General features: G+C 44.3%; 1 non-coding gene across 1 annotated transcript; it reads left to right on the top strand.

Moving 5' to 3' along the window:
* The first annotated feature begins 10,533 nt into the window (after positions 1-10,533).
* Positions 10,534-10,637, top strand: MIR1302D-4 (microRNA mir-1302d-4). The gene has a single exon (NR_032851.1). It is a non-coding gene; the product is annotated as a microRNA mir-1302d-4 (primary transcript).
* Positions 10,638-11,405: the final 768 nt, after the last annotated feature.

Here is an 11,405-nt window from a genome sequence, read left to right as displayed (position 1 = left end):
CAATAGAAAACCACTAAAAAATAAAAAGGAGAGAGGTACAGAAATATGCAGCAACACATCTGACTCTCACACTTAGATGTTGAGCCGAAAATTCAGACACAGCAGAGGACATCATTCGTGATTCTGTTTACATGAGATTGGGCAAAACCAATTTATGGTGCTAGAAATCCAAACAGCGGCTGTCCCTGGGTGCAGAAGGTGGGAGGATTGACTAGAAAGGGGTCAGAAGGATACTTCTGGGAAATGGAGACAGTCCATCTTGATTTGAGTGATAATAACAAAAGAGTATCCATTTGTTGAAAATCATCAGACTATATACTTAAGATCTGTGCAGTTTACTGTACATAAATTTTGGAAAGTCAATAACATTTTAAAAACAATAAGATCACTAAAACAGTGCAAGAAGAAGCAACCCAAGTGCCCATCAATAGATGAAAGCATAAAGAAGATGTGGTATATATATGCAATGGAGTACTACTCAGCCATAAAAAACACAAAACCGTGCCATTTGTGACAACATGGATGGACCTTGAGGGTATTAAGCTAAGCAAAATAAGTCAGACAGAGAAAAACAAATACCATATAATTTCACTTGTATGTGGAAGATAAACAAACAAACACATAGACGAGGCGAACAGATTGGTGGTTACCAGAGGGAAAAGGGGTGGGGGAAGACAAAAGGGCACATATGTATGGTGATAGATAAACACTAGACTATTGGTGGTGAACACAATGCAGTCTGTACAGAAACTGAAATAGAATAATGGACACCTGAAATTTACACATGTTATAAGCCAATAAGACCAATAAATTAAAATAAAATTTATTTATTAAAAATAATTTTTTTAAAAAAGTGCAAGATGGAGAGTCAGTGGATTGAAGATGGAGACGTAGGCAGGGACCAGAAGTCTTCTAGGGTTGGGGGCATGGTGGTTTTGTGGCAGGACATGAAGAAAGCGGAGGCCATGTGCTGGTGAGGGAGGGTAACCATGCGGGATTCAAGCAGAAATGAAATTCAATGAGCGCCTTAGAAATCTCAGCTTCTGGATTGAATCAGAAGCTCCATGATTTCGTAATGTGGGCTTTGCTCAGATGAATTTCCATGCTAGTTATTAAAATTTCTAATCCAGAGATTAAAATTTAACCCAAAGATACATTCCCAGACTGCTGTGTGGCAGTAGAGACTGACAGACAACCAATTGTTGTCATCTTTCTGTTGGCTTCTTTGAAAATCTCTAAATTGCTAAAGAAGATGTTCCCAAAATTGAAATTCTTTTATTATTAAACTAGTCCACGTGGAAAATATTCCATGGCCAAATTATCTTTTAATAAGGCGATTTCCTGCTTTCCCAAGTCAAAAGGCCCCTGAACAATTTGAAATTCTGATATTGTGGTTTCTTTATATTGGAGCCAAACAATTCTTGCACTCTTTCAGAAATGTGACTTTCATGGGGAATTTCAGTTTAACTCGTTACGGCGTGATCTTCCTTGCCGGATGATGAATGTAAATCCCTTCAGGACATAATGTGTGTAATAAACATACAAAGTGGTCCTTAGATCAAGCTGAATTTTAGGCAGACCTACACCAAAACACACACACACACACACACACACGCACAGACACACAGAGACAGACTTGCTCCGGAGGAGCAGATTTTTAAAACCAATGAATTAGACCAGGGTTTCTTCAGCTCTGTACTATTCATATTTTGGTCTGGATTTCTGGATTATTCTTTGTTGTGGGCTGTCCTATGTGTTGTAGAGTGTTTAGCAGCATCCCTGACCTCTACTCACTAGATGCCAGTAGCACCTCCCAGTTGTGACAACCAAAAATGTGTCTAGATATTGTCAAATATACCTTGGGGAACAAAATCACCACTGGTTGAGAACCTTTGAACTAGACAATCTCTCACTCCTTTTCATTTTTTCATCTGTCCATTCACTCTCTCACTCATTCAATTCATTCCGTCCATTTATACTACAAATCTTCATGAGCACCCATGGTGTGTTGTATAGGTAGTGTTCTCAAACACCTCCTCATGACACACTGGTGTCTCAGGATGGGTCTAGGGATGTGGAGCCAACAAAGAGCTACTAATTCTAAAGTATTGAATTCTGTAAATGTTTTGCTTTTTCATAATCTAGAATGATTCAAGATTTTCTTTGTAATAAGATGACTTGCACTTAGGATTCCAATAAAAATAACAGGTCAAAGTGTTGATCAGTTTGTACAAATTGTACCTCCTTTACTCCTCACAACAATCCAGTGAGGTAGGAACTTTTATTACTGCCATTTTTTTTTTTAAAGATTTTATTTTTTCCCTTTTTCTCCCCAAAGCCCCCCGGTACATAGTTGTATATTCTTTGTTGTGGGTCCTTCTAGTTGTGGCATGTGGGACGCTGCCTCAGCGTGGTCTGATGAGCAGTGCCATGTCCGCGCCCAGGATTCGAACCAACGAAACACTGGGCCGCCTGCAGCGGAGCGCGCGAACTTAACCACTCGGCCACGGGGCCAGCCCCTATTACTGCCATTTTTAAGGTGGAGAAACTCAGTCCTAGGTGTTTAAATAGCTTTCCGAAGTCTCACAGTTTGTAAGGCATGGAGTCAGTTTTAAGACATAGAACCAGACTCTTGCTCAAAACCACCATCGACCCATCCATCCATCCATTTATCCAGTTATCCATCCTTCCATCCATCCATCCATCCTCCCACCCACCCATCCATCCATCCATTCACTCACCCATCCATCCATCCATTCATACCCACCCATCCATCTATCCACTTATCTATCCAACCACCCATCCATCCATCCACTCATCACTAATTCATTAGACCTTAATTAATTCACCCAGTTAACAAATATTTATGTGCCAGTAGGCACTTTCCTTATGGCTTTTCAAGTTTGCTTTGTGAGGGAAGAAGAGAAGTGCCATGACAGCAGATCAGCCAGGAATTGCTCACCAATCTTGGATATCATGAGCTTCATCAAAGATGGTGTGTCTGTATCTCGTAACAGTAATGGATGCAGGAAAGTTCCCTTCTGAGTCTCAGTTCAGAAGGTAAAGAAAAAGAGTTGGCTCTGAGCTTTGTGCTTGGGAGTGAGGCTTTCCCTGGGGCAGGTGGATGTCAGGCCTTTGCTGTTGTCCTCTCAGTTCCTCTACTGGGTTGCTGCAGGCCATTGACCCTGGGCTATATGAGATGGGCAGTGGATATGAAGGCACTTTCAGAGAGACAGCCAAGCTTTTCATACTGACTTAGGCTTCCTGTGGTTGAGAGGTGAAGGGTGTTTGGAAATTACTCTGTTCAACCCTCACTCTACAGACGAGCCAACTGAGGCCTCGGAAGACTAGAAGATGACTTTCCCAAGGTCAGTGAGACACCAGTGTTATTAAGAAGCGGAAGATGGGTTCATGTAGCTGGAAGGATGAGCAGCACATACCCGGGAACATTGTACACACTCAATAAATGGTAACTTATTATTATTCCTAATGGGCCCTTGACTCCTTGGGCCATCTGAGGTCAGCTATGTGCACAGAAGACAAGGGGTGGTATGTAGAGAGACCAGAAACTGGCTTCAAGAGAGATGACTTTACGAAACTCTGCTTGCTTACCACATAAACACGTTATTTTGACTCACCTTACAGAAGTCTCACAAGGGCTTCAGCTCTGAACTCAGGGAATTAAGCACGGAAAGCTTTCAGTACAGGATGATATTCATGTGAAAAGTCTTCCTTTCCTCAAATCAGGCAGCTAGAGACATGACTCATGTGCTTTGTTCTTTATGTGAATTTTAAGGCGTGCTACACGTGGATTTACCTTAATTCTCACATAATCTCAGATGCTAGTGATGAGAAATCATTACGTAATAGAATAAGAACTGCTATCCAAACAGTTTTAAATGTGGAATTGTCTGTTTTGGAGGTAGTGGGTAACCCTGAGGCACTAAGGTTGAGTTGATGGTTACTGTACAAGTGGGTCGGTTATGTTTCAAGTCCTTATTTTCAGGGTTCAGCAGAGTCAACCTGTCTTGAAAGGCTGCAACTATTTAGATCCTCTCCATAAAAAATGGGTGATCTTCCTGCCATGCATCCACTTCCCTTGAAGGCAATCATCACTTAACACAGATAGGACCAATTTTCAATTTCCAGCTTCTAGGGAGGACTCATTCCCAGATCCATTGCTTCCAAGCACCAAACAGCCTTTCCTTTAGCCTCTTCTACTTTGTTTAGATGCTGACTTGACTAGATTGTATGGTCCTTCTGGGTGGAAGTTCCATCTTTTATGTTTGTCTCACTCATCAAAGGTATTCATCATCTGTTGAGTGGTTATCCTTGTCCACTCTCTCATGTGCCTCTCCCACCCATCACATCTGGGGCAGTTAAAGAGCATCAGTAAGCTCTTCTCAGCCCCTAATGTTTCCTTCTCTGATTCCTTTGTTTTCGTTATTCCAAATGAATACCTTTGTATCAAATCAGAGTTTCCCAAGCTTGCCCGATTATGGGAATCACTGTCATGCTTGTGAAAAGAACAGACTCCATGGCCTTCTTCAGTGGAAAGAGATTCAACAAACATCTGTTCCAGGGCTGCTTTGGGCCATGTTCTAACAGTTTAGGGTGAACATATTGACTCTGGTTGATTGTCTTCAAGGAACTGCAGTTGGAAAGGGGGTGTGTTGAAAGCTTTGGGTAGGAAGTGGGCAGAGGGTGTAGACAACTTTCTGTGTGCTCAAGCCTGGGCCTGCGCCATGAGCAGGACCTTTGGATCAGCTCAGCATAGGAGGTCTTCTACTTTGAGGGAGAGAGTAATAAAACAAACGATTGCTGGTTATTTCCACTGCAGTCCTGACCGCCCTCCTTAAACCCTGCTCATCAACTTGTGTATTGCCGAATGACTGGCACCAGAATTCATGCTGAGCAATTTATCCTCAGGGGCCTGGGCTCTCAGGGCATTTTTAAAGGTCTTCTCTCACTTGCAGTGAACTTGAAACTGCCAAGGACTAGGCTTAACGAAATGGAGACTTTTTTCAGCACAGTTGTCCATTTAAATCCAATTGTTACAGAAAATAACTCTGATCTCTCATTTCTGATGATCTCAACCGTTTTTTGTTTTTGTTTTTTTTTTGGTTAGGAAGATTGGCCCTGAGCTAACATCTGTGCCAATCTTCCTCTGTTTTGTGTGACACCGCCACAGTGTGGCTTGATGAGCAGTGTGCAGGTCTGCGCCCAGGATCCAAACTGGTGAACCCTAGGCCACCAAAGTGGAGCCTATGAACTTAACCGCTACACAACCAGGCTGGCCCCTCAACATCTTAATCTATAAATTGTACGTTTAATTTATGTGCACTAAAAAATAGATTGTTCTGTTCAAAATGCTCTCGGACTGAGATAACTAATTTCAGATCCCTTTGTAGCAAGGAGATCGACCTAGGGAACTTAGCAGAAACAAAGCTGCTTGCCTGGGTCTGCCTCTCTCAGACTTTTACAGTGTCTCTTGGGTGACTGTGCGTTGGCTAATCAATCTGGGGACATGAGGACAGAGTGAGGGCATCTGGGAGTCAGGTGTGCCTTCGAGCTCTGCTCCACTTGGCTTCTCTGAGCCTTGCACTGGAGGTGGGTTCGTTTTTAAGCTACTCATTAAATAAAAGGTTCTGGATCCATTGCTCTCCCATCTTATCTTTGCTCTACAGAATGAAGCATCTTTTTTGTTCTTCCTGCCAAAAGAAAGTCTTCCTCCCAAATGGCAAAGAGAACTGGACATGCTGTGTGCACTTGAGTAGATTCTCCAGCATTCAGCAGTGTCCCCAGAGAACGCTTCAAAGCAGAGGTGACTTCTGGAGAGCCATTTTGCTTTTCTTAGCCAGCAAGCCCTTACTTGTCCAAATCACCATATTCTTCAGGGAATTGACTTTCTGTCTTTAGATTTGTAGTATTAAGCTATGCTAATGTATTTACAAAAGGCCACCTTCTCCAAAGTCAAGACACACAGACCTTTTACCATGGACAGAGCTTGAAATCTGTCCAAGGAATCTGGATAATGGCTTCTGTCCTGTACTTATCCTCCGCGTCTACCCAACACCCTTCTGCCAACACTCTTCTGTTGGGAGTCCATCTGTTTCCAATAGGGGTCTTTTTTGCATATGTGCGTGTATGTGTGAGGAAGATTGGCCCTAAGCTGACATCTGATGCCAATCTTCCTCTTTTTGCTTGAGGAAGATTGTCACTAAGATAATATCTGTGCCAATCCTCCTCTACTTTATGTGGGACACCGCCACAGTGTGGCCTGATGAGCAGTGTTACGTCCGTGCCCGGGATCAGAACCCACGATTCCCAGACAGCTGAAGTGGAACATGTGAACTTAACCGCTACGCCACTGGGCCAGCCCCCCAGTAGGGGTTGCTAACAACTATTAGTCAATAAAAGTCCACTCTGCCTTATGGAAAGTTGCAAGTCTTTTCCTGTGTGGATTTCTGCTCTGGCAACAATGCACGCATTTTAAGCCACTGTGGACAGTTTGGCATTTTCATTAGCATCCTGTTTTGAGGTTTCATAGACTGTAAATGCAGAAGCTTCTATTGGGCGACTCCCCCTTCTTTTTAATATTTCACTTTGTTCATCAAGAAGAGGTCATGGTGCCTGTCTGGCGTTGGTACTCCCTGGCTGTGTGGCTGAGTACAGCGCACATCTCCTCCCTGGCTCTTAAGATTCCTCCTCTGTAAGAGCAAGTGGCTCTTACAGTGCTTTTGGACCTTGAGTTCTAGGATCTGTTTTCCACTTATTGTCGAAAATGTCCAGAAATCCCCTGCCCGTTGCCAGTTGATACACTTAAAAGAGTACATTAAAAGAGTTGCTTTCAACAAATATATTTTCCAAATGTATTTGCATTTTGACTCTTAGGTGATTTTTCTATAAGATGCAGAAAGCTTTACATTTTACACAAGTATTTCATCTTTCCCTTTGCGACTTCCATTGCTTAGCTTCTCAGAATGTCCTTAGAGCCCTGGTGATATTCTTATTATATAAAAAGCTTAGAAAAGTCCGTATGAAAAGTCCTAAAAATTCAATAGAGCAGTAGGGAAAGAAGACAGCCAATTTACAGAAGAAATGCAAATGCAAAAAAAAACCCCACCATCCAATTCACTTGTAAGGAAATGCCAAGTGAAGGTAAAATAACAGTGAAATGCCACTTTTTGCTTATAAAAATAACAAAGTACAAGGGGCTATGGTGACATTGCAGGAGTGGTAAAGTCAATCCTCTCCTATTCATGGGGGGCAGCAGCCACTCTGAAATCTGGAAGGGCCACAGTCTGATGGAGGGGAGGGGAGAGAGGAGAGGAGGGGCTTCAGAAAACTTTCTGTGAAGTTAGGTTTAGCTGGCATGTGTCCAGAGATGGAGCAGAAAACATCAATTAGCCAAATTAAAGAATGATGATGGGAGAGACACATTCGGCTACCCCTAGGACCCCAGAGAAGGAAGCCATCCTATAGCACACTCTGCAAGGAGGCATGTGGATTGGATGATGTGGCATCACGTGCCAAATGCCCAAGGAGTAAGGCAAGTCTCTGCCCCACAAAGACCCACAGCTTACTGAGGACAAGAGACAAACTTCGCACCAAGCATGAGGGAGCGGGAAGGCCACCTGGAGGGAGTGATGCCTGCGGGGAGACCAATGGGTGCATGCGGTTATTAGGAAGCTGGACAGGGTGGGGGCACCGGAAGAATGGGTGTCAAAGGGTAACTCCGTTGCTCTCCTGGGCTTTGGTTCAGTGAGCGCATGTGTGTGTGTGCGCGTGCACACGTAGCATGTGTATACTTTAAAAACAGATCTCATCCTAACGATGGCTGTTTTTTAACCTTTTTTTTCAATTTAACATTCTTTCAGGAGCATTTTACATTCATTAAACATAGTTTTAAAGTCTCTGTTCAAATATTTCTTTCCCGGGGACACCAGCCATGACCTGTCTTAAAGAGAACCCCTCTCTAGACATCTAGACATCTTTCCCACTCAGTTTTCTCCAAGCACTGATCACCACCAAACCTACAAGTACACACACACACACACACGTACAGCCCACTAAACCCTAAGCTGTGGGAACGCACATACCTGTCTCCACAGGGCCTGGCGTTCAGACGGGCACAGAGTAGGTATTCAATGAATATTTGTTGAATGAATAAATGAATGAATGAATGCTACATAATAGCCTATCCAATGGCTGCTCTGTAAAATTTTAAGTATATGTTTATTACTGGACATTCAAAAGATTTCTAACTTGTCACTTTTGTCAGTAAAACTACAATGATTATCTCTGTACCTAAATCTTCATCAGTTTCACTGAGGATTTCCTTTGGCCAGATCACTGGATGTGGCCTTGTGGGTAAGAGTATGAAAGTTCTGGGGCCGGCCAGTAGCGTAGTCTTAAGTTCGCAGGCTCTGCTTCAGCAGCCTGGGATTCACCAGTACGGATCCTGGGCACGGACCTAGCACTGCTCGTGAAGCCATGCTGAGGCAGCGTCCCACATAGAAGAACTAGAAGGACTTACAACTAGGATACACAACTATGTACTGGGGCTTTGGGGAGAAAAAAAAAAAAAGAGGATGATTGGCAACAGATGTTAACTCAGGGCCAATCTTCCTCACTGAAAAAAAAAAAGCCTGTAAAACTTGAAAAAATAAAAAGAGTATGAAGGCTTGCCATGGAGTTATCTTTTAAGGCAGAGACTCTGTCTTATACATTTGGTACTCCCATTGTCTAGCACACGGTCCAGAATATATCAATGTATTGGGAGCTCAAGAACTGTTTGGTGAATAAACCAAGTAAGCGGGCAGTGCAGCCAGAGGAGGCTTGGTCCCCTGTGAGTCTCGGTGCCTGTCTCGTAGGTCCTCCAGGAGCACGAGGGCCAGGGCAGCCTGGCACTGTGCGCTCTGCGCCTGGTGACTAGATGGTCTTCTCACCCATGGAGGCCTGTGGGTGGATAGCAGCCACGTGAGTCACTGTGACCACTAAGAACAGCCAGGGAGCTCAGGCAGCCTCGTGAAGCGGGCTCTTTGCCCCAGGAAGCATTTTGCGGATTCCAAGGATCAGAGGGGACCTTAGCAAAGAAATGGAATCTCATAGTCTTAACCTCAGAGGGGACAAATGTCTTCAACAGTTTTCTGGACTGTAATTGATCATGTTTGGAGCAAGACCGCAGAAGCGTCATCACAGAAGCCATCTAGAACACCAGGAGGGAACAAGACAAGGGCTAATTGGTTGTGTGTGTGTCTGGTGGGAGGCTGAGATCTCTGAACACTGGCTTGAGCCCCGGGCTGGCAAGGCAGCCGCTGGCTCCCTGGGCTGGGAGCCTGGGACCCTGTGCAGAAGAACGCCTGCTCCTTGCCACTTCCTTTACATGTGCTCTTCCAGAAGTCCCACTCATCGCTTTTTTCTCCCCTCGCCCATGCATGGCTTGTCTTGGATTTGGAGTCTTGGTCTGAACATGCAGAGCTGAGCCCCTTATTTTCCCTGTGTGCCATTTATGAGTTAGAAACCAGTAGCAAAATAGGAAAATGCCTGTTGGGAAGGCCTGTCTGCTTGTGGAAGTGTGGGGTCAGGTTAGAAGGACACTCACACTTCTACCAACTGGGCGGCTCACAGTAATTAGTTCACTGTTGGCAAATCATGGGTGAGTTTACAAGTTCTTGGGCTCTGGGAGGTCAGGCCTCTGCGATGATTTCCCTGGACAATTCCAGCATGGCGGTGGCTGAAATCGAGCCACCAGCTGCGCTTCCCACTGCTGCTTGTCCGCATTTCTCCTGGATATAGGCCTCCCTGTTCCCGGGAGAGTGCACCTGGTCCCCGAGGCTGGCCTCTCTCTCTTTTCATCACTTCACTGTTTGCTGTTCTGACTGGGATACAGGTATTTGTTTCTTGCTGGTTTGGGTGCATTTTAAATCCTGAGGGACTTTTGCAAAAGCAGACAGGGTTTCACGGCTCCCTGTTCCCAGATCTGGGAGACAAGAAGCTGGTGGGAAGAAGGCAGCTTGCAGCAGTAACCTGTCTATGACTTTCAGAAGATGCCTCGTTGCTCATGGCCCCAAGTGAAGGAAACTGATGTTTATGGGAAGAGACTTGCCCCTGCTGGGAGCATTGAAGCCTTCGTCAGGGTCTGGTCAGGGGCTCACCTATTTTCTCTGTATGTATGTGTGTGCAATCAAAGGATGCTCTGGCAAACTACACACAGCAGAGCGTCATGAACACATCCCACCTGCTTCCCTCGCTTTTCCATAAATAACATCTTGTTTCTTTCTTTGGAGAAAAGTCACCAGTGTCAGGCCCAGGGCCCTGAGGATCCAAATGGTGCCACCCACTTGGCTCCTGAATCCTGTCTGAGACTGGACAAATTTGGGATTGACGGTGACAAATCAGTGCGCAGAGCTTGGCACCTTGACCTTGAAGTGCCTGGAGGTCCTCACAGTTAAACACTTTCCCTAAGGCCCAGCTCCCAGGCAAGGCTGCACTCAAGTGGTCAGATGAGGTTCAAGATGCCCAGTCACATTGGAATTTAGACAAATAATGAAGAATTTTTTAGTGTAAGTATGTCTTATGCAATATTTGGGACATACTTATGCTAAAAAATTTATTAGTTATCTGAAATTCAAATTTAACTAGACCTCCTATACTTTTATTTACTGGATCCAGCAACCCTGGCTCAATGACGGGAATCACCTAGGAGTTTCAGAAAATGCTGATGTCTGGGTCCCACCCCAAGAAATTCTAATTTAGTTGACTGTGGTTGGGCCCAAACATTGGAGATTTTAACAGCCTCTTTACTGATTTTAATATGCAGAGAGCCACCGGGCTACAATGGTGACTTCTAAATTGTCCTTAGCTTTGCAAAACTTCGTGTGCTTTTTCATCTTACAATCTAGACTCTTGTCATGATCTGTTTTAATTAATATGCTGTTGTGGGCTAGTCAGCCCCCCCGAGCCTGAGTTTGCTCAGCTGTAGATGAGGGTATGGAGGCAGGAGAATGCCTGATCTTCAACGTTACCTGTTAAATTCTCCTAAGCACAGAGAAGTGTGAGCTGTACCCCAAAAGGGCAAAGCAACCGGCCACAAGCGAAAATCATTTCTGAGCTCCCATGATTTGATCTTGAAAATTCCTCTGAATTTCGTGTTTTCCTCTTTATTACACACATGTGTGTCTAAAATAAGGAATTTTTTTTTAGTGAAGTCATATTGGCTTATAACGTTGTGTAAATTTCACGTCACTTGGGGCTGTAGTGGCTATGAACTAGGGCTCAGATGCTGGCCTGGAGAATTGTCAGCCCTCCCGTGAGCTGACCATATTTGCAGACTGGTAGAAAAGCTTTGGGGAGTTTGGTCTGGTCACTGAGGAAATTGGCTAGACCAGGGAAATGCAATG

The sequence above is a fragment of the Equus caballus genome, chromosome 6 (assembly GCF_041296265.1).
Source record: "Equus caballus isolate H_3958 breed thoroughbred chromosome 6, TB-T2T, whole genome shotgun sequence".
Classification (NCBI taxonomy): domain Eukaryota; kingdom Metazoa; phylum Chordata; class Mammalia; order Perissodactyla; family Equidae; genus Equus; species Equus caballus.
Note: the sequence above shows the minus strand (reverse complement) of the source record. Positions and strands in the feature narration are given on the sequence as shown.